A 24856-nucleotide genomic window follows, 5' to 3' on the forward strand; every position below is an offset into this window, starting at 1 on the left:
TGAGGGGAGAGAAAGAAAGGAATATGAAAATGAGAATAAATACAGAAAACCAAAATGGGGGGACAAATCTGAAATTTTTCCGCCTACAGATAACTGCTATTGACACTTTAGTATATAAATGTGAATCTCATCTCTCCTGCCCACACTCTCTATTGTCTTGCCATTTCTACTTAAAATAAAATCCAGCATTCTCACTGTGGCCTGAAAAACCCTAATTTGCTCCTGTCTGCCTCCTCACTTCATCTCTAACTACCCTCCTTCTTAATTCCTCTCCAGCCATATTGACTTTCTCTTCCCGGGACATACATGCATGCTTTTGCCTCAGCAACTTGAAACAATATTCCTCTACTTGCAACTCTCATTCCCAGATACCTTCATGCCCGACCCCCCCAACATTCAGGTGTTACTTTTTAAGGAAAGCTGTCTCTGACGATCTCCCTAAATTAGCAGCCTCTAGCACTCTTTTTACTGTTTTACTTTTCTTCATAGTCGTGATATACCTAACATTGAATTGTATATTAATGTATTGTGTTTTTTCTGATGCCTCTTCCATGAAGACAGGGACTTCATTTTGTTCACTGATATAATCTGGGCATAAGCAACTGTGTCTGCACATAATAGGTGCCTGATAAATACTTGTTAAAAAGTAGTTACTAAGCCATTCTACACCTTTTGCTTTGTGCATCTATACCTTTATTTATATTTTAAAAAATTATACCAAACATTCTTTTTGTATAACGTATGAACTTCTTTCCAGGCCAGTAAGTATGTAACTTTCATGGCTTTTCTATTGTGTGGCTCTATCACAGCTGATGTATCTTTCACTCAATTATCAGATATTTTGTTTGCAAACAAAAGATTTAAACCTAGGTATGGGACGAGTCTAAAGGTTGTTCTCTTTCCATTATCCCATGCTGTCATTATTTTAGGTGGTAGTGGGTGATCCAGTAAAGTGTGATTAATAGCCATTTGGGGGAGACAAAATAAAGTGGTGAAATATCTCCATTTGTATAGAACTACAAAGACGGAAAATCCAAAATAGTTGATCATCCTCAGACCTTGTTTTATATCATAAACAGCAGACTAGAAGCATTTTGCAGAGTAGGGAAAAGATTGGGAATACAATGTAGGGTGGCTAATCCATAATTTGGTTAGAGAGCTGGGAGGCGATTGGTTAGTAGTCCGACTTGTGCTTAATCAGATCAAGTTTGTCATTTTGCACCTTTTGGCTCAGTAATATTAGTCTGTATTTAAGTAAGGAAGTTAGGCTATGAAGATTTTTCTAAAAATTAATGCTTTTTAGGTTTTACCAATGTCTGTATCTTTCAAACATATTTCCAGAATGACTTTAGGACCTCCTTTGAGTCCTTAGATCCTTAGATCAAATATAACTTCACATTGCTTCTAATTGTTGATTAGCAGCATCGTTCATTTGAGTAAATCATTTTTCATTTAACTATCCCTCAGGTGCTTAATTCATCCACCTTCCCACCCTTTAATATTTACCAATTTTTCAGGCAAAGAATTAAACTGTGGTTCTGAGGAGTCTTTTTAGGTGGGAGGGTATCATGGTAGACACGGTACCAAGGCTTGAGGGAACAAAACATTTTGAGCCGCTGGTGTTTGGAAATGTACACATAACGTGAGGTTATGTTCAGTTTCGAGATAAATGTTTTTTTTTTGTTTGCTTGTTTGTTTCTCATCTTCATGAGTTTGAAAAGGAGAGAAAAAATTCCCTTTTACTCTTTTCTTTGAATCTGAACTGGGAGTTTCAGTCCAAAAGCCTTGACTGGATGAGTGAAGCAGGAGGGCACAGAAAGGGGACCTCTGCCAGGTAAGGGTGATTGGCCTGCCTCCTGGGGGAAGCTCTACACCTCCTGTATTAAAACTATTCAAAACTGGAATGTGCCCTGGGAGGAAAGCTTTACAGCAGGGAAGGATTTGGAGGATTTGTTTTTATTTTTTGTTTTTTAATTTTTATTTATTTTTAAAGATTTTATTTATTTACAGAGAGAAAGAGCACAAGCAGGGGGAGCGGCAGGCAGAGGGAGAAGCAGGCTCCCCACTGAGCAAGGAGCCCAATGTGGGGCTCGATCCCGGGACCCTGGGATCATGACCTGAGCTGAAGGCAGCCGCTTAACTGACTGAGCCACCCAGGTGCCCCAGGATTTGTTTTTAATAATGCCCCCCATTCAGAATGATTATTGAGCATCTACCAAGGACTGTGCCCTATACTCTGCTCTTCATGGTACAGTATTGTGTTTGATCTTCAAAACAACTTTGTGAGGTTCTCTTATCCCCGTTCTCTAGATAAGGGACTGTGGTGCAGAGAAACTGGATATAGGGGCTCTGGTCACAGATCTTACAGACCACACAGCAGAGATTCAAACCCAAAAGGGTCTGTCTCCAGAGTTTGTGCTCTTGACCACCATGTCTTACCCTCTGTTCTTCTAATCTTGGCTTCAGTACACTCCATCTTGTCTCTAGGACATAGGAATTCCTCTCCTTTGATTCAAAAGAGAGATCTGCTTCTCCACTCCTTACTTTGTTCTTCAAGACCTGGGTCAGCAGCGAGCACAGTCCGCAGGGCATCACACAATATGCATTTGGTGCCCAGGCATTGATGGTAGCCCCCCACCCAGGGTCCTGGTGCCCAGGATGTCCAGGGTTTAGGGATCATAGGAGGTGAGCCCATTCCTGGGGAACTGGTTGCGAGCACCAGGCTATCGTATTTGGGAGTTTATAAACGAGCCTGCCACAGTAGTGTCTCTTACGTCCAATCTTGGAATAAAGTGAGGGGAGGGATTGGTTTAGTGCAGATTCTTCCAGGGCAAACAGAATCTTCTCAGTCTACCCTCAGGGCCATTTCTTGTGCCCACCATGGGATTCAGGGCACCATCAACTCACCTACAGCAGTTCTCTGTCACGGTAAAATCTAGTACTAAGATTGTATTTGCAAGGCTTAGGGTAGGGATTTTTCTGGGGCCAAAATATTTCTATCATTTTCCAGTTCCTAGAGGCTAGACAGAGTGGGAGTCAACTCCACTCTTGGTCCATTTTCCTCCTTGTAATCTCCTTAGGTTTTACAGATGGACTTGATGACTCTGGAAGAAGCCTGAGATGGTCTCAATGACTTGATAGTGTCTGATTTAAGAGTTTCACATAGTATCTCCTGAGTTTTCTAAAATATTAACAAAGCCTTAAAAACATCTAGCCATTTCTCCAAAGCTTGCCTGTTGATTTGAGAGCATTTTATTTTATTTTTAAAGTATTTATTTGTTTATTTGGGGGGGAGGGGCAGAGGAAGAGGGAGAGAGAACCTCAAGCAAACTCTGTGCTGAGTGCGGAGCCTGACGCGAGGCTCCATCTCAAGACCCTGAGGTCCTGACCTGAGCCGAAACCAGGAATTGGACCCTCAAATCTATTGCACCACCCAGTCACCCCAAGATTTGATAGCATTTTAAATTGCAGAAGCTCTGGATCCACCTCTTTTCTTTCTGGTCCACACACTGGTCGTCAGACTGGAATTGACCTCTCTGTAGAAGAGTGAGGTAAAAAGTGACATGGAAGTCCTCCTTGTTTTTAGCATTGTCCATTATTACTCGCCCCGTGTAATAAAAGGGCAGCTGTTTGGTCTTCCCCTGAACCGGATGTATTTAAAAATGTAAGAATGCCCCTGCTTGGGTTCCCTCTGTCGCTGTCTCTCTGTCAAATAAATGAATAAAATCTTTTTTAAAAAAATGTAAAGAATGTAAGGACTGCTTATTGCTAACTCTGAGAATGCCTTTTAGCTACAAATATCCTTCTCCCCTTAGCTTCCAGGCAAAGAATCACTTGTAGGAGGAAGGCAGGTAGAAGTTGGGGGGAGGGTGGTTTTGATAAATTAATGTAGTTTGTTCTCTTTCTCCTCAGGCTGCTGTCATTTTCTGCTCTGGAAAATAACTAAGTGGCGCTTGGAATTAAAGTCTCCCAGGGAAAATGGTATGACTCTTGAGAATTTTAAGATAAAAATCACTTTCTGTCTCTCTGCATGATGACTTAATTCTTTTTATTCTTTCCTAAATATCATGTATTAAAAACAATATTGGGTTTTAATACAGTACTAAGTAACCATGGTGAAGAGCAGAAGAAAGGTAGCTCTTTCTCTGATTAAAACAAGTGACTTTTCTGATAACAGATCCTCAGCTCAGGGGCTGAGAGACCACAGAAGTCACTTCCGCTCTGCCCTGTGTTTCTAGAATGATAAAGTTTTCCTGAGGCTAAAAAGGAAGCCCAGGCCACAACTCTAAAAGGAGGCAATTGTTCTTATTGTTGATTAGGACTCAGGCAACTTCACCAGGGAAATGATGGCCTTGGATCCTTCTTTGACCCTCAAGAAGACTTAAGCTACACCTGCATCCTTGTCTTCTTCGGGGGGGTCTACGCTTCATGTACACTGGTGCCAAAGTGGGGAGAATTGGTTTCTCCACAACTTAGGCCAGAAGGAAAGTATTTTCCTTTGCTTCTGCAAAACCAAAATAACTAGTATTTCTTGCCTGCGGTAAGGCCTGGGAACGGTGTTCCAACTCTAGGCACAGCTGGAGCCCTTCCGCCATCTTAGAAGGTAATGTTGGAATTCCAAACAGATGAAACCAGTCCCAGAACTGGTCACGGCTATGAAACAGTCCTATTGTTTCCTCCATGTCAGGTTGGCCTGCCCCGTTTTCCATCACACAGTCCAGATTTGTTCCTTTCCATTTCCTTGCCTGGAATACCCGGTCCTTTTCTCTGATGTGCTCTCTCGTTTTACCTACTTAGGATTCCAAGTTTCTGGTTCCCAACCTCAAAGGATTGATCTTTCTTCTTTGGGATCTCATATCACTTGTGGGCTCTGTGTCAGCAGTCAGTCATTTATGCTCTTGCCTCTGTCTGGAATGCTCTTCTCTCAGCTCTTTGCATGAGTGGCTTCCTCTCATTCTTCAAGTCTCAGCTGAAACACCACCACCACAGAAGCCTTCCCTCACCACCCCTTCTAAAGTAGGAGTCTTTTCTGTATGTTCAGAGACTGCCAGGTCCCCAGCACCTGGCTGCTCTGCCCTTGATTTCTAGAATGATAAAGTTTTCATCTTCATGCATTTGAAAAGGGGGAAAACATCCCCTTTTGCTCTTTTCTTCAAATCTGAACTGGGAGATTCAGTCCAAAAGTGTTGAGTGGACAGTATCTGGCATGTAGTAAATATTGAATATATTGTGATAGATGGGTATAATTTAAGTCGGATGTTATCAAACCTTTTATCCTAGTTATTTCTATGTAAAAAAGTCACTATATATTTTAATAAAGAAAATAAATATTATTTTGAAGTTGATTGTTTTAAAATACTTCAGATTTTTAAAGTGGAAGTTGAGAAAATTTGATTTTTTTTAAAAATAAGATTGTATTTATTTATTTGACAAAGAGAGACACAAGCAGGGGGAGTGGGAGAGGGAGAAGCAGGCTTCCCGACTGAGCAGGGAGCCCAATGCGGGGCTCGATCCCAGGACCCTGGGATCATGACCTGAGCGGAAGGCAGACGCTTAACGACTGAGCCACCCAGGTGCCCCTCAACTAATATTTTTAAGCCACACTAAGAATTGTATCCTGAATACTAATATACATATTGCTTATAAGGAATTAAAATTTATGTTTTTCAATTTCCTGTGACAAGTCCCTTTCTTTCCACAAATTACACTTGCTTGCTTCTTAATATATGTACTTGGAGAAAGATTCCTCACTGGATCTGCTTCAAAAAAGGCAACAGAATTTTAACTTTGTTTTTAACATTTTATTATGAACATTTCAAACCTGCAGCAAGGTTGAAATAATATGTCCAGCATTTAGATTTTACAATTTTTTGTCATACTTTACCACATCTATCTATGAATCCATGTTGTTTATGCTTTTTGAAACAAATTACAGTTATCAGCACACTTCCCCTGAGGTACTTTAGCATGCATATCATTAGCTAGAGTTCAGTATTTAAAGTTTTTTCATTGGGTGTAAAATTTATATATAATAAAATGCACAAATGTTAAGTGTACATTAGCTGAGTTTCAACAAATGGATTAACCTGCTACCCAAACTCCTATTTTTTTTAAGATTTTATTTATTTATTTATTTAAGAGAGAGAGAGGGAGAGAGAGAGAGCGTGAGCAGGACTGGGGGGAGGAGGAGAGGGAGAAGGAGAAGCAGACTCCCTGTTGAGTGGGGAGCCTGACGCAGGGCTCGATCGCAGGACTCTGAGATCATGACCTGAGCCGAAGGCAGATGTTTAACGACTGAGCCACCCAGGCGCCCCCCACAAACTCCTATTATATAGAACATTACCATCACACCAAAGGCCCCTCATACCTTTCCTTCGTCAAATCTTCCCCCATCACTCCGCCCCCAAGGCAAATTTTTCCACCATAGATGAATTTCACCTATTCGAGAATTTCATATAAATGGAATCATATGGTATGTACTCTTGTGTCTAGCTGCTTTCCCTCATCATCTTGTTTTTGATTTTCAGTTATGCTGTTGCATGTGTCAGTAATTTGTTTATTGTTGAGTAGTATTTCATTGTATGAATGTAACACAGTTTGTATATTCTCTCTCCTATTGATGAACATCTGGGCTGTTTCTAGCTATTATAAATAAAGCTGCTATGAATTTTTTTTTTTTTTTTGGAACTTCCTTAATAGAAGTCTTTTTGTGAACATAGGTTTTCATTTCTTTTGGATATATACCTAGGAGTAAAATTACTGGGTCATATGGTAAGTGTATTAAGATACACTTTTTTTTTTCCTAATGTGGTTGTGCCATTTTACATTCTCACTGGTGATAGAGTTTTGATTGGATGTCTCCGCATTGCCTCATGCTCAGGGTAGGTAATAGCTAATAGAAGGGTCCTAGTACCTCATTCCTTTGAAACATTCATCCCATTGTGCCCCCCCATTGTGCTCCTGGGAGAACTTAACTGTAGATTGTGAGCAAACTTGTAAAATAATGTGAGAGTCCCGAACTGCTCATGCATACACTGGAAAAAAGATTATCCCACCAGCGGAGGGATGAAAAAGCATTATCTTTGAGAAAGAGAATAAAGAGACTCATAGAATGATTCTTGACCAGTCTCTGTCTTTTGATGTCCCCAAAGTCATCTCATTGCTACTTCTAAAGAAAGTAAGGCCTACTAGCCCAGAGGAGAGAGTTGTTCCTTGGCAATATTCTAAACCAAGCTGCTAACTGGTTCCCTGGGAATAATTGTGTATTTTTTTGCTTGTATTATAGATTTATTATACAACTCTCAGGTACCTGGTAAGAATTAGTTTTTAATTTCTATTTCATATTCCTGTCAGTTTGTCTGTTTTTCTCTTATTCTGTTAATGTGGTGAATTACACGGACTGATTTTCAAATATGAACCAATTTTGCTTTCAAAGTTGTATTATTCTTTTTATGTGTTATTAGATTCAATTTGCTACTATTTTGATTTAGGGATTTTTAAAACAATAGATTTTGGCGGCGGCGCATGAGAAAAATTGGTCTGTAATTTTCCTTCCTTATAAGTCCTCCTTTAGTTTTGGTATTGAGTTTATTCTGGTGTCATAAAACAAACTGAGAAGTATTCTATATAGGAGTGTATAAGATTGATGTTATTTCTTTGTTAACTTTGAAGAAGTTGCTAGTGAAGGGTGTGGCCTTGAGATTTCTTTTGGGGAGGGTCTTTAAATATGGGTTCATTTTCTTTAATAAGTATAGAGCTATTTACATTTTATTTATTTTATTTATTTACTTTTTAAAAGATTTTTTTTTAAAGATTTTATTTATTTATTTATTTATTTGACAGAGAGAGACACAGCGAGAGAGGGAACACAAGCAGGGGGAGTGGGAGAGGGAAAAGCAGGCTCCCCGCGGAGCAGGGAGCCCGATGCAGGGCTCGATCCCAGGACCCCGGGATCATGACCTGAGCCGAAGGCAGACGCTTAACGACTGAGCCACCCAGGTGCCCCCTTTTTAAAAGATTTTATTTTTGAGTAATCTCTATGCCCAGCGTGGGGCTTGAACTTACAACCCACATGCTCTACCAACTGAGCCAGCCAGGTGCCCTATTTAGATTTTATTTTTGTGTTAGTTTTAATAAGTTGGTCTTTCCCTAAATTTTTCTTGTTCATTTAAATTTTCAAATTTATTGGCATAAAGTTGTTAATATCTTATTATTTTTTTAATATATACAGTATGATTTGTAATGATTTTATTTTTATTTGTTTTTACTTTGCTCTTTTTTTATGTTTTGTTCTTTGATTATTTCTTAGTTAAAAGGTAGGATTCTATACACATTGTCTGTGATGTGATTTATGCATTTTAACAATATATTCTGGAGAGGATTTCATAGCAGCATTCAAGAGATTTTCCTAATTTCTTTCTTTCTTCCTTCCTTCCTTTCTTTTTTTTTTTTTTACTGCTGCATAGGACTTCATAATATAGCTGTTCATGCAACTAGTCCTCTGTAGATGGATGTTTGGTTTGTTTCCAGTCTTTTTGCTGTAACAAATAGTGCTGAAGGGAATAACTTTGTACATATGTGTTTAAAAATTTTTTTGTTGTTGGTTATGATCTCATCCACATGTGGAATTTAAAAAGCAAAACAAACAAAGAAAAACACAAAACCACACTCATAAATATAGAGAACAGACTAGTGGTTGCCATAGGCAGGGTTTAGGGGGTGGGCAAAATGGGTAAAGGGAATCAAAAAGTACAAACTTCCACTAATAGGATCAGTAAGTCATGGCAATGTAATTTACAGCATGGTGACTACAGTTAATAATACTATATTGCATACATGAAAGTTGCTAAGAGAGTAAATCACATCACAAGAAAAAAATTCTGTAACTATGAATGGTGATGGATTTTTTTTTTTAAAAGATTTTATTTATTTATTTGAGAGAGAGAATGAGAGAGAGAGAGAGCATGGGGGAGGGTCAGAGGGAGAAGCAGACTCCCCGCCGAGCAGGGAGCCCGATGTGGGACTCGATCCCGGGACTCCAGGATCATGACCTGAGCTGAAGGCAGTCGCTTAACCAACTGAGCCACCCAGGCGCCCTGGATTTTTTTTTTTTTTAAAGATTTTATTTATTTATTTGACAGAGAGAGACACAGCGAGAGACGGAGCACGAGCAGGGGGAGTGGGAGAGGGAGAAGCAGGGTTCCCACTGAGCAGAGAGCCCCACATGGGGCTTGATCCCAGGACCCTGGGATCATGACCTGAGCCGAAGGCAGACGCTTAACAACTGAGCCACCCAGGCGCCCCATGGTGATGGATGTTAACTAGATTTATTGTGGTGATCATTTCACAATATATACAAATATGGAATCATTCATTATGTTGTATACCTGAAACTAGTATAATGTTGTATATCAGTTATACCTCAATAAAAAAAAATAAATTAAAAAAATTTTGCTGGTGTTATCTTTGGGGTACATTCTTAGAAATGGGTTTTCCGGGGCACCTGGGTGGCTCAGTTGTTAAGCGTCTGCCTTCAGCTCAGGTCATGATCCCAGGGTCCTGGGATCGAGCCCCACATCGGGCTCCTTGCTCCGCAGGAGGCCTGCTTCTCTCTCTCCCACTCCCCCTGCTTGTGTTCCTTCTCTCGCTGTGTCTCTCTCTGTCAAATAAATAAATAAAATCTTAAAAAAAAAAAAGAAATGGGATTTCCTAAAAATGAAGGAAAGGTAATAGTATAGTTTAAAAGAAATTTAAGAAATATAACAATCAAATACAATAGATGATTTTGATTGAATCCTGCTATGAAAAAAATGAGCTATATGTAACATTTTGAGGACATGGTAATATGAGATGAAATTAAGGATTTATTTTTATGTTGTTGTGATTATACCCTTGTATCTAGATAGGAGAATGTCATTTTTTTTTAGATATGTAAAGTATTTTGGCGTGACATGTCATAGGGTGTGACACTTTGAAACAGCTCAACCATACTAATAAAAAGTATAGATAGATAAAGCAATAAAGTTAATGTGACAAAATGTAAATGTTAACGATAGTTGAATCTAAGTAGTGGATTTAGAGGTGTTCATTGTACCATTTTTTTCTACCTTTGTATATGTTTCAAAATTTCATAATAAAAAGTTAAAAATTTAGGGGCGCCTGGGTGGCTCAGTCGTTAAGCGTCTGCCTTCGGCTCAGGTCATGATCCTGGGGTCCTGGGATCGAGCCCCACATCGGGCTCCCTGCTCCACGGGAAGCCTGCTTCTCCCTCTCCTGCTCCCCCTGCTTGTGTTCCCTCTCTCACTGTGTCTCTCTCTCTCTGTCAAATAAATAAATAAAATCTTTAAAAAAAAAAGAAGTTAAAAATTTAAAATTATAGGGGCACCTGGGTGGCTCAGTTGGTTGAGCATCCAACTCTTGATTTCGGCTCAAGTCAATGTCTCATGGGTCATGAGATCAAGCCCTGCATCCGGCTCTGCATTTGGCAGGGAGTCTGCTTGAAGATTCTCTCCCTCTGCCCCTCCCCCTACTCATGCATGTGCCCACATGTACTCTCTCTGTCAAATAAAATAAATCTTTAAAAAATATATATAAAATTGTCTTATCTTTCTTTTTTTAAAAAAGATTTTATTTATTTATTTGACAGGGAGAGACACAGCGAGAGAGGGAATACAAGCAAGGGGAGTGGGAGAGGGAGAAGCAGGCCTCCCTTGGAGCAGGGAGCCCGATGTGGGGCTCGATCCCAGGACCCTTGGGATCATGACCTGAGCCAAAGGCAGCTGCCTAATGACTGAGCCACCCAGGTGCCCCTAAAATTGTCTTATCTTTCTAATGAATTATTGTTTTTATTCTTATGTTGTGACTTTCCTTATCCATAATAAGAATTTTTTCTTAAAAGTGTATTTTGTCTGATACTAATGTAATTATCTCATAATACTAATATACTATCTCAGAATACTAGTGTAATTTCTTTAGGTTAATATTTGTTTGGGAGTCGGTTCAGAGGCTGCTACTGGAGAGGAACCACCTAAGGAGAGCTCTAGAGATGCTATCTGGGGGTGCCTGGCTGGCTCAGTTGGAAGAGCATGTGACTCTTGATCTTGGTCGAGAGTTTGAGCCCCACTAAAAAAAACTAAATAAACTTTAAGAAAAAAAAATGTCTGTGCACGTGGCCTTGGGCTTGGGCTGTGGCTTTCATCCTCTCTCAGCAGGCTGGTCTGGTCTCCAAAAATGCTTGGCAATCATCCTTAGTTGTCACAAGGAACTTCCATGCCTCTAACACCTGTCCTCAGAAGACTGGTGCTGCTGGGGTGTCCTCTGGTTCTGAAGAGTGTGTTCTTGGAGCTAATACCTCTGCTGACCTTGAAGAGACTGGATGTGTTTTAAGTATTGGTGATGGTATTGCTCAAGTACGTGGGCTGAGGAATGTTCAAGCAGAAGAAATGGTAGAGTTTTCTTCCAAGCTTGAACCATATGTATCTGAACTTGGAACCTGATAATGTTGGTGGTGGTGTATTTGGAAATGAAAACTAATTAAGGAAGGAGATATTGTGGAGAAGACAGGAGCCATTGTGGATGTTCTAGTTGGTGAGAAGCTGTTGGGTCATGTGGTAGGTGCCATTGGTAGTTGGTTCTCAGAACCACAGGCAAGTTGGCCTGAAAGCGCCAACTTGGGATCATTCCTCCAAACTCTGTGCAGAAACCAATGCAGACTGGCACTAAGGCTGTGGATAGCTTGGTGCTAATTGGTCCGTCCTGGTCAACCTGAGCTGATTATTGGTGTCCAATGGACTGGCAAAACATCAAAGATTGACATAATCATTAACCAGAAATGTTTCAGTGATGGATCTGATGAAAAGCAGAAGCTGTACTATATCTACATTGCTATTGGTCCAAAGAGATCCACTGTTGCCCAGGTGGTGAAGAGACTTACAGATGCAGATGCCATGAAGTACACCGTTGTGGTTTCAGCTGCTGCTACTGATTCTGCCCCACATCAGTACCTGACTCCTTATTCTGGCTGTTCAATAGAATATTTTAAGGATAATGGCAAACATGCTTCGCTCACCTATGATGAGTTATCCAAACAGTCTGTTGCTTATTGTCACATCTCTGCTGCTTGTGAAGACTATCCTGGTGATGTGTTCTACCTGCACTCCCTTCTGTTGGGAGAGAGCAGCCAAAATGAATGATTCTTTTGGTAGTGGCTCCTTGACTGCTTTACCACTCAGAGAAACACAGCAGGTGATGTGTCCGCTTATGATCCAATGAATATCATTTCCATCCCTGACCGACAGATCTTCTTGGAAACCGAAATGTTCTACAAAATTATCTGCCTTACCATTAGTGTTGGTTCATCTGTGTCCCTTGTCAGATCTGCTGCCCAAACCAGGGCCATGAAGCAGGTGGCAGGTGCCACGAAGCTGGAATTGGCTCTTAATCATGAAGTTGCTGCTTTTGCCCGATTCACTTCTGACCTCCGTGCCGCCACTCAACCAACTCTTGAGTCGTGATGTGCATCTGAGTGTCTGAAGCAAGGACAGTATGCTCCTGTGGCTACTGAGGAACAAGTAGCTCTTATCTATGCTGGTGTAAGGGGGTAGCTTGATAAGCTGGAGCTGTTTCTATTGTAAATTTATTTAATTAATTTATTTATATTTCTTGGCTGGAGTATTTATTTATTTTTAAAGATTTTATTTATTTATTTGACAGAGAGACACAGCGAGAGAGGGAATACAAGCAGGGGGAGTAGGAGAGGGAGAAGCAGGCTTCCCGCGGAGCAGGCAACCCCAGGACCCCGGGATCATGACCTGAGCCGAAGGCAGACGCTTAACCAACTGAGCCACCCAGGCGACCCTTGGCTGGAGTATTTAAAACCAAATTTTAAAAGGCATGATACTTTATCCTGACCGCTTCATGATGCTTTAAAAGGCAAAAAAAAATTTTTCTTATAGAACCACAAGGCCATTTTTACATCTATCGAAATACGCATTTCTTAAGTTGTAGTACAAACTATTCAGATTTGCCTATCATCTCAAAAAATGTCTTCTTACAATTATTATTTTTTCAAGCCAGAATCCAAACAAGGTCCACATATGGTTCTTACACTTTCATTTGCAGAAGTGCTCCATTCCCCCCTCCCTTATTTGATTTGCTTCTTGAAGAAACTGCGTCAGTAGTCCTGTAGAATGTTTCAGTTGTATCTTTGTGGTGTTTAATTTGCTTTTTCATCCTCTGTATTTCCTGCAGACTAGAAGTTAGATCTAAAGACTTGCTTAAATTGTATTTTAGATTCTTGACAAGAACATGCTATAGGTGGTGTTATTTCATCCCCTCAAGAGCCACATAGGATCCGATGGCTTCACTTTTAGTAATGCTTAAGTTGTTTATGTGGGGACAGCCTGATTCCTTCACTGTAAAGTTTTCCAACAATCTTTCACTTAATGATTTCGGTACCTATTGCTTAGCTCTGTCTGATTCATTTAAAAATAAACAGGGGTCGATCTAGAGGGGAGGAGGGCGGGTGGATGGATTAGCCCGGTGATGGGTATTAAAGAGGGCACGTATTGAATGGAGCACTGGGTGTTTTACGCAAACAATGAATCATGGAACACTACACCAAAAACTAATGATGTAATGTATGGTGATTAACATAACATAATAAAATAAAAAAAATAGTCTAAGACAAAAAAAATAAAAATAAACAGGGGTCGAAATATGGTGATTTTCTAGTTCAATTATTCCTTCTTCATTTATTAGCTAGAATTCTTCTGTATAGAAGAGCTTTCTTATACCCACGAGGGTTATTTGGTTATCCTGAAATACTATTCATACCAGAAAGGCAGGACAGATCTTTGGTTATTTCCTTTTAATTATCCAATTTTACAGTGATGTGTTGGTTACCTAGCAACCTCCACGATGTCCTTAGCGTCTTTCTCTTTTTCCCTTTTTGAATAGCAGTCTGAACCCATGGCTTTACACATTCGCTGTGTTTCTGTCAGTTGCAGGTGTTGACACTCAAATTGTTCTATTTTGGGTACGAATGGGAAACTTTTGAAGCTTCTGCATGTGTTTGCTATGACAATATTAGCTTTTGATAGCCTCTTCTTTTTCTGGTACAATAAGATATCCCAAGCTCAGCTGGTGTATTTCTTGGAATTGACTGTCTGGAAAATCCCGAGTCCTTTTAGTGTGAAATGGTGTTTTGAGACCACAATATGGGATTCTTTTTTATTTTATTTTATTATTTTATTTTTTTTTTAAAGATTTTTATTTATTTGACAGAGAGAAAGACAGCCAGAGAGGGAACACAAGCAGGGGCAGTGGGAGAGGGAGAAGCAGGCTTCCTGCTGAGCAGGGAGCCCGATGCGGGGCTCGATCCCAGGACCCCGGGACCATGACCTGAGCCGAAGGCAGACGCTTAACGACTGAGCCACCCAGGCGCCCCTCTTTTTTTTTTTTTTAAAGATTTTATTTATTTATTTGACTGAGAGAGACACAGCGAGAGAGGGAACACAAGCAGGGGGAGTGGGAGAGGGAGAAGCAGGCTTCCCGCTGAGCAGGGAGCTCGATGTGGGGCTCGATCCCAGGACCCTGGGATCATGACCTGAGCCAAAGGCAGACACTTAACCACTGAGCCACCCAGGCAGCCCACAATATGGGATTCTTGTTGCTACCTAATTATGTTGCTTCTTGGCCTTTTCAGTGGACAGACCTAGAAAATAAGTAACTATAAAAAAAATTTAAAAGTACACGTTTATACTGATATTTATAACTGTAATTTAAAATTACAAGGTTTTTTTAAAAAAAGATTTTATTTAGTTATTTGAGAGAGCGAGTGAGTGGGAGGGAGAGGGAATGTGAAGCGGACTCCGCACTGAGCGCACCGCCCAATGCGGGGCTCGATCCCACGACCCTGAGATCATGACCTGAGCCAAAATCAAGAGCTGGCCACTCAACTGACTGAGCCATCCAGGCGCCCCACAAGGTTTTTTGTTTTTTTTTTTTTTAAACTGGTCTTTCAATGTTGAACAGCTTTAACATAAGTTTCTTAGTAGTAGTATATTAAAATATGCATATGTTGGTTTCCAAACAATAATACGATTGTTGCTATTAACAATAAAACTACTAAATGAAACTAGATAATTTAAGATTGTTTGCCTTTTTAATTTTTTTGCCCCAAAGATTATATCCCACTCAGAACTCTATAGTCAAAATATTTTGTTCAAAGTTCAGATGGAATAATTCTTTTCTTTGTGTGATTTTGTCACCAAATGGGTACACCAGTAGGTTCATTTGCTTCAGTTTGTTTTCAAATTCTTGGTATTGGTTTTTATTTTCTTTTTCAATTTAGTTTTGTGTTTTGCTTCCTACCTCCTCCTTGGAATACTTCTTTTACTTGTCTTCTGGGACAATACTTTTTCTTGGGTTTTATTTATTTATTTTTCTGGCTCATTTGGGGCTTCTATTCAGTCTCCTTTCCTGGTTCCTCCTCCTCTTCCTGCTTTAAACCTTGGTGTGCACTAGGACCTCTCCTCTACGTATATTCACTTCCTACTGAATACATCTTGTCCCATGGTTTTTAACATCATTTGTTTTCTGAGCACTCTCAAATTTATATCTCCTGCCTAGACTTCTTCTCTGAATGGCAGATCTAGGTCTCCAACTTTTCATTCACTGTCTGTACTTGGATATCTAACAGGTAGTTTAAATTTCACATGTCCAAAAATGAACTCTTGATATCCATCCAGCTGTGCCTCTTGCAGCCTCCCCTATTTCAGTAAATGACAACCCTATCATGTTGCTTAGGCCAAATACCTAGGAGTCATCCTGACTCTTCTCTCTCAGATTCCATAACTGTTCCATCAGTCTATCCTGTCAGCTTCTACCCTTGAAATATAGTGAGGATCCAATCAATCCTCCATGCCTCACCATCTCCCCTGCCAGCACCACCCCCGAGACTAAGGTGCTATCAGTTCACCAGGATTATTATAATACTCTCATCGGGTATTCCTGTCTCCACCCATGCTTCTCCTTCATGAACTATTCTTGGCAGAGTGAGCTGTTAAAAGTCATTCCTGTGTTCAAAACTCTCCAGTATATTCCTTCAAAAATATCTGGATCTGGGTACCAAAATATCTACTTAACTTGTTTCATTTGTACCATTCCTTCAAATAAAGTAATTTGGTACCTACCCCCCCCTGCCCCGAATATCTGGGTTTGGGGAAAGTGGATGGACATAAGTGAAACAAGTCTGGCCGTGTATTGCTAATTATTGAAAGTGGGTGATAATGACATTAAATTCATTATACTCTTCTCTTTATTTCTGTATATATTTGATAGATAAAATATGGTAGCCACTAGCCCCATGTGGCTCTTGAGCACTTGAAATGTGCTAGTCTGAATTTAGATGTGCTGTGAGTATAAAATACACACTGGATTTTAAAGACTTAGGAAGAAAGCAAAAAATGTAAAGTAACTCATGAGTATTTTCTTATATTAATTACATGTTGAGATGATAATATTTTAGATATAGTGAGTCAAAATATATTACTAAAATTAATTTTACTTGTTTCTTTTACCTCTTAAAATATGGCTGCTAGGAAATTTAAAATTACATTTGTGGCTCATGTCATCTTTCCATTGGATCCATAAAGCCCTCTATGATCTGGGTCCTATTTTCTCTTTGATCTCATCTCCTGCTTTTTTTTCCCTCTTCCTTGCTCACACCACTCCACCCATATTGATCTCTTTGCTAAGAACAAGCAAAATACATTCTGCCTCAGGACCTTTGCACTTGCTAGTCTGCCTGCCTGGAGCACTCTTTCTCAGTGTCTCTGTGGCTCACTCACTTGTTTCTTTCAGGATTCTGCTCAAGTCACCTAAGTTTTCAAAGATATTTATTTGATCTATATAACACCTTATCCCCTTCACTCTATTCCTTTTAATCTGCTTTCTTTTTCTTTATAATACTTATCATTACTTAACTTTTTGGATTTTGTTCATTTGTCTTCCTGTGTCCTGAACATCCAGCATAATGCTTATACAGCATAGGTATTTGGTAGCATTTTCTGGAAGGAATGTCTATAGATTGTGCAAATAATTATGTCAAGTTCAATACTGTTTTCTGCAATTCTGCAAAAATAAGGTTCAGGTTTCCTAAATGTATGAAGAACAAAAATTATTAAACTGTAATTTTAACTACAAGATATTCCCTGCATAAGAAAACAGATGCTTTATAAAATGATATAAGATGGCTGTTTTATTCCTTTCAAAAGAATTAAGGTAAAATAAATAACCTTATACGAATTAATTTTTTAAAATGTGGACATAAAATATTATATTAGTTTCAGGTGTACAACATAGTGATTGGATAATTATATATATTACTAAATGCTTACTACTATAAGTGTAGTTACTATCTGTCACCATACAACATTATTACAATGTATTGACTATATTCCCTATGCTGTACTTTTCAGCCCCATGACTTTTTATTTTATTTTATTTTTATATTTTTTTAGAGAGGGGGAAGGGCAGAGGGAGGGCGAGAGAAGGAATTTTAAGCAGTCTCCATGCCCTGCATGAAGCCTCACTTGAGACTCAATCTCACAACCTTGGGATCATGACCTGAGCCGAAATCAAGTCAGATGCTTAACTGACTGAGCCACCCAGGTGCCCTGACTTATTTATTTTATAACTGGAAGTTTGTACCTCTTAATCCCCTTTACCTATTTTGCCCAACCCCCCCGACCCTCTCCCCTCTGTCAATCACCAGTTTGTTCTTGGAGCTAATACTAATCAATTTCTCTATATTTGTGTGATTAGTAACAGAGAGATTTTAGAGACACTTACGATGAATTCAATGAAGTAAGTAAAATACAGACCAAAACTTACCGAGTGTCAGAAATGGTTTTTATCCAATAGATATCCCATTTCTCTAAGGCATTTTCCAAATTCTTTTTTTAGTCTGGAATTTTTTCTGTATTAATGGTAATCCGGTAAAGTAGGTCATGCCAAGGAGCTTAGGCATTTTTTTGGGTACATTGAAATTTTGTTGTACTGGTAATTATAACAAAACTTGATCTGTTTATAAGATAACTTGAAGGCAGTCATTGTTCTTTATTTAAAGCTAAAACTACGTAGCAGGGAAAGGACCCAAAAAAGGAAAAATGCAAAAGGACTATTTTTAGCCTATTGTCTTTATCTTAAAATGTAAGATGACTAAGTGTAGTAGTGAAATAATTTAAAAGCAAGGAGACCTTTTCCTTATCTGAATATATTTGCTTCTCTATTTTAATTTCAAACAGTCTTGGTCACAGCATCCTTTCAACTATAACTGCAAAAATGAACTGACACCAATAAGGTATATGACAATTTGGATTGTGACATTTTCACAGGCAGAACTGGCAAATCAGAGCTAGCGCTCTACTGAAGACCTTTAACTAAGACTTTAAAAGTATATCCTTAGTGATTTGGGGGATTCTGTGTACTCACGGAGCAAACATCTACTAAGTGTATATTGTGTGTCAATACTGTACCAACTACCCAAGGTTACAAAACGACATTTTCATAGCTGCCTATCCTCCACTGAAAACTGAATGTCAAGTAAGTGCTTTGGTGAGATTATTTTAGTCAATTCTCGTGGAGGGGGTGGTGGTGAATTTTATTACTCTCAATATACAAATGGGGAAACGGAGGCTTTCAAAGAGTTCACCGTCTATAGAGAGATGAGAATAATAGTGGATATGTTATGAAGGGCTAGCTGCTGCCAGAGACGGTACAGGAGCATTGCCTTTGGGGGGTTGGGTGGCAATGAGGAAGGCCTTCCATGGAACAGGAAGCTTGTTCTGAATTTGAGAAGCAGGGAGGAGCACGCATGGTGAACAAGAGTGGACAATACTGCTAGCGTATTGAAAGACGCTGAAATCAGAAATGATCTGAGCATGAGTGAAAACTTTTCTAATAAGCCTTTGATTTATTCCTCATGTACCACACATCCTGTATTTCCTTATTTAAACCAAGATCTGGCTGGGACAAGGAGGGATCATCTGAGTTGTTATGAAGGTCTGGGAGTGTTGGCAGGGTTGGTTAGGATCAGCATATTGGTGAGAACCCGATGGCCTGGGCTTGAGCTTTCCCTTTGCAGGTCTCTTGGGGGCAGGTTCCACACGGAATAGCAGAGTGCCTAAGAGAACAAACTCTGTACCAGACTGCCTGGGTTTAAATCTCAGCTCTGCCACTTCTTACCAACAGATAGGACCGTGGATAAGTTAGTCAATGTTGTTTTTTTTTTTAAGAAATATATTTTTAAACATTTTATTTATTTATTTGACAGAGAGAGAGAGAAAGAGAGAGAGAGCACAAGCGGGGGAGCAGCAGAGGCAGAGGGAGAAGCAGGCTCCACACTGAGCAGGAGCCCAATGTGGGGCTCGATCCCAGGACCCTGGGATCATGACCTGAGCTGAGGCAGACGCTTAACTGACTGAGCCCCCCAGGCGCCCAAGTTACCTAACATTTGAATGCCTTGGTATCTTCATTCAGAAGATGAGAACAACAACAATAAAACCTACTTCATCATAGGATTGTCATAAAGATAAAAGGAGTTAATACATATAAAGGTCTGAGAACAGTGCCTGGCACATAGAAAGCTCTATGTAAGTATTATACTAGTATTACCTGAGACAGGTATTTACACAGAAATGCTACTTTGTTCATTTAGAATAAACTTTGTTCCTATCTAATGATGCTAGAGTTTCCTAGTTCCTACCTTCTCAGTGTTAAGATACTTGAGAAGCTAAATTTTGAATCAGAAAGGTGTTTGGTGGGAACTGACATAGAGTGTTTATCCTAGGCGTGGTCAAAGCCCGTGAGATACCCCCACACCGTAACAAAGAAAAATTCTCTATTCATTGGATTTCTCCTGTCTCCCTGAATCATTATCTTCCTCCAGCATTTCCGTCCGCCAGCCAGATACAGCTAGTGGGTTCAGAGTGGAATGGAAATAGAACTCAGATGGAATCCCAGAAGTGCTAGATGTTAAGTGGGATCTTTTTGATTTTTTAAAAGTAATCTCTACACCCAATGTGGGGCTCGAACTCACAACCTTAAGATCAAGAGTTGCACGCTTTACTGACTGAGCCAGCCAGGCGCCCCAAGCCAGGATCTTTTTGTTAAGACACCCTCAGTGACCTCTTTGAGGCATTCCTCTCTATTCTACCCTCTCCTCTGGGTGGAACATGGCTGGGGTTTCCCTAACTTGGAAGGACTTCGTAGGAGTCAAGGAATTATAGGAAATGATATGTCCCTGATGGACTGGAGACAGGGAAGGCTTTACTATAGAACTTAGAACCCTCAGCTGAGTAGAAGTGGCTCAGGAACTTTACTTGGAGCTCTCAAAGACATGTTTCTCCACATTTGCTTTGGAAGTGATGCTGCCATGGGCCATCAGAGACTCATGACGTGTCAGGTTAAAAAGAGTGTAGTGTTGGGCGGCTGGGTGGCTCAGTCGTTAAGCGTTTCCCTTTGGCTCAGGTCATGATCCCAGGGTCCTGGGATCGAGCCCCACATCGGGCTTCCTGCTCCGCGGGAGGCCTGCTTCTCCCTCTCCCACTCCCCCTGCTTGTGTTCCCTCTCTCGCTGTCTCTCTTTCTGTCAAATAAATAAAATCTTAAAAAAAAAAAAAGAGTGTAGTGTTCAGGTACCCAATAACCATGTCAGTATGAAGTTCTCCAAATTGCAGGCCATAAAATGCTTAAAGTAAAGGTACTCTACAACCCAAATAACATTCCAATATGTTCATATTGATTGAAGCTTGTCTGGAGGCTGTTTTCCACTTGCCTCCAGGCACCCTGGAGCTATTTTTTTGTTTTTTTTTTTGAGTAGGCTTCACACCCAGTGTGGAGTCCAATGTGGGGCTTGAACTCACAACCCTGATATCAAGACCTGAGCTGAGATCAAGAGTTGGACACTTAACTGACTAAGCCACCCAGGCACCCCCTCGAGTTTTTGGTTTTGTTTTTTTTTAAGATTTTATTTATTTGAGAGAGAAAGAGAATGTCCGTGAGTGGCGGGGAGGGGCAGACAAAGAATCTCAAGCAGGTTCCACGCCAAGCGCAGAGCCTAATAGCGGGCTTGATTCCACAACCCTGAGATCATGACCTGAGCCGAAACCAAGAGTCAGACGCTCAGCCAACTGAGCCACCCAGGCGCCCCTGCAGTTCTTAATTAGTAAAGACTCCTTGCTCCAGGGAGCTGGCTCAGAAGATCAGAGGTCAGTGAGATCCAGTAACTCATGGGTGGACCAGTCTGAGACTTTTACTGTGGCCATAGATACAAAGCTCACCTTCTTTTGTTCTCATGAAGAACACTGGGGCTACCTGTGAGATTTTGAAGGACTTTATCTGTCATCTAGAGGGAAGAGACAAGTCATACTGTTTAAGTGCTAAGTTCTATAATAGAAGGTTCAGGGAAAGGACAGTCTTTGGGAGTGGGGAAATCAAAGAAAATCTCATAGAAGACTAGATGCTGCATAGCAGATAAGGGAGGATATTGGTGGGTGTTCCAGAAATATTGCCATCATAAGCAATAAGACCCAGAAATCTGAAATTATCTGAATATTCATGAAAAGTCTTCATAGTATTAGCTATTTCAATGTTTTTAAAGGGTCTAATACTGTATGGCTGGGAAACAGAGTTCCCTCCTTTCCAGAGCTGGGGAAATTGGAGCTGAGTTTTGGGGACAGGAGTTTGATGACTAGAAATGTCCGGGAGGAGGGCTGATGCTGTGTAAGCCATTTTGTGATAATGAAGGCCACGGATGCTGCAGAGATGTCAGCCATGACGTCATTTAGCTGCTGAACCAGCTAGATCTTAAGCCACTTAAGTTTTCTATTATTTTTAGTAAAATGCATTCCTGTCTCCAGAGAATTCAATTCCATAAATGGGGTGCTTAAAGTAAGAGACTCTAAAATACGGACTTGGCTGAGTAGAGGGGTTAGGACGGCAGGCAGTGAGGACCTAGGCTGGTGATAACAGTGGGAGGTTCATCCAATTATTATCAGCTATGTCGCAGGACCAAGAATATGTAACTATAACAAGGAGAGAAATGTTTGGACAAATCTCAGGTTTTTGATGTGTGTTGGCTGCTTGTTACTGTTGAAAATAAAAGGATTGAAAAGATACACCATCAACATAAAGTTGGTATAGTTTTATTAATATCAAGTAAAATAGACTTTAAACCAAAAACAACACTAGAAATGGCTTTGCTTCACATTGATATGTAGTTCAAAGCACCAAGAATATGTAACGGTTATAACAATTCCAATTCTAAACTTATATTGCCTAATACAGGCTTAGTATTCAAAATGTATAAAACAAAAAGTGAAGGAAGTGATTTGATGAAAGGGGAAGGGGCACATTACAGATCAGGCTGCCAACAACTGAAGCCAGTGATCAATCTTAGCCTTATGAAAAGAAACAAGCAAGCCTCATATGTATATTCCAGATGGAATATCAACAACACCCAGGAGGTATTCTTGCCAAAAATTTGGACCTCAATCTGATCAAGGCTCTAGATAGCGCATAGGAAATACAGAGTACAGAGGAACAGACAAAGCATAACCAAAGGATTATAATCAGTGAAACTTTTAAAAAAGGTTTTTCTTATTTGACAGAGAGCACGAGAGAACACGAGCAGGGGGAGCAGGAGAGGGAGAAGCAGGCTTCCCGCTGAGCGGAGAGCCCCGCGGGGGACTCGATCCGGGGATCCTGGGATCATGATCTGAGCCAAAGGCACGGGCTTAACCCACTGAGCCACCCAGGCGCCCTTCAGTGAAACTTAAGAAAGTGGAAACCTCTATAGGAAAACGGGCCTAGTGTCCTTATTTAAAGTGGGGGGTTGGGGGGGAAGGATAAACCTATAGATTAAAATAGATGGAGGACACTGTCCTAGCCTGGGTTCCCCTGAAAGTGCAAATATTTTATGTGAGCGTGTGAATCCAGAGATACAGGAAGTAAAACAGCGAAGGAAAGAGTCCGCGTAAGGACAGATTATGGATCAGGAAACTGCTCGCTCCTGTGGGATCCTCTGAGGAGCCATGTGAAATGCATTTCAGAAACATCCGTAGGGGAGAAAGAGGGTTATAGTTATTGGCTCACATTCCCCACTGGTCAAAGTTTGCCCCCGGAGCATTTACAAGCACTTCTGGGTTTTTGCGCATGTGTGAAGAGCAAGCAGTTTCCTGCACTGTGAACAGAGAACCCCAGGGACCGGCAGAGACAGGCATGAAGCGCGGGCTGAGGGCTGTCAGGTTGTACTCGCGTGGAGCAGGCTGAAGACCCCACACAAATGGCTGGGGCAGCAGTGTCGAAAATAACAAGATCTGAAATGGTACACAAGAGGTATCAAAGTGTGATGTGTGGGCCTTGTTTGGATTCTGACTTCAACCAATTATGAATCAATGTATTTGAGACAATTGGGGAAATTTAACACTGGATATTTGAGGGCATTAAGCATTATTATTTTTTAAAGATATTATAATGGTATAGCGGTATTTAAAAAAAGTATATTTTTTAGAGGTACTACATACTGAAGTATTATTAAAAAAACAAATATTAAATATTAATGGGAAAAATGGATATAACTACAAGGAGATATTGCCAAAATCATCGGAATGAAAGCTTTTAACATTCCTCTTTCAACAACTGCTGAATCAGACAATCAGTAACACAGAAGATCTGAACAAATAAAAAGCTTATTTTAATGGACATATAAAAATACTTCCCAAACAACTGAAGAACATGTATTCTTTTCAAGCACATAGTGAACATATCCAAAAACTGAGCACATACTAAGCTATCACGCATATCTCAACACATTTCAAACGGTAGGAATCATTCAGACCACATTCTCTGACCACAGTTCAATTAAGTCAGTAACAAAAGGTAAGTTTAAAAATATATATATTTGGAAAATTTCAAAACATCTACATAAGTCATACATCAAAACATAATGGAAATTACAAGTCAGAAATATATGAAAATGGAAGTAATAGATACAAAACTGTGAGATACAGATGAAACAATGATAATAATTATTTTTTAAACAGAAGCAGATGTGAGAATCCATTTGTCTTCTTTTTTTTAAGATTTATTTTAGCGGGGAGGGGCAGGGGGAGAGGAAGACAGAGTCTTAAGCCGACTCCGCACTGAGCGCGGAGCCCAGCGTGGGGCTTGGTCTCATAACACTGAGATCACAACCCTGAATGGAAACCAAGAGTCGGACACTTAACCGACTGCGGCACCCAGGCACCCCCAGATGAATCAATAATTAGATGGAAACTTGTAGCCTTTAGTGTATATATTGGACAAGAATCAATGCTGAAAACTATTGAGCTAAATATTCAATATAAGAGGTAAGAGAACAACAGAAAATCCCAAAGACAATAAAAGAGAAGTTCCATTTCTGGTAACATGGCATGTTATTTAGGCTATTTGGGCCAATCTTCCTACTGAAAACAACAAAGCGTTGGCTAAAATATTTTTAACAAATGAAACGGTCTTCTTACAAGCATTAAACCGTTATCAGGTTGTGGGGTATTACCTTCCTAACATTATTTTCCTGCATCATATTGTGAAAAATTTCAAACACACAGCAACTGTAGAGTATGATGAATACCTGTATACTCACAAGTTAGATTCAATGGCAGTTGAGCCATTTGAAAGTAAATTGCTTGACATTATGACACCTGACCCTAAATACACTTCAGTATGCATCTCCCGAGAATTAGAACATTCTTCTATATAACCACAGTACCATTATGAGACCTCAGACAATTAATAGTAATTCCTAATATTAT

General features: G+C 40.1%; 1 pseudogene; it reads left to right on the forward strand.

Annotated features, from left to right (window-relative positions):
* Positions 1-2880: 2880 nt before the first annotated feature.
* On the forward strand, positions 2881-12632 carry LOC118548586 (ATP synthase F(1) complex subunit alpha, mitochondrial pseudogene; annotated as a pseudogene).
* The last annotated feature ends 12224 nt before the right edge of the window (positions 12633-24856 follow it).

The sequence above is a fragment of the Halichoerus grypus genome, chromosome 12 (genome assembly GCF_964656455.1).
Source record: "Halichoerus grypus chromosome 12, mHalGry1.hap1.1, whole genome shotgun sequence".
NCBI lineage: Eukaryota > Metazoa > Chordata > Mammalia > Carnivora > Phocidae > Halichoerus > Halichoerus grypus.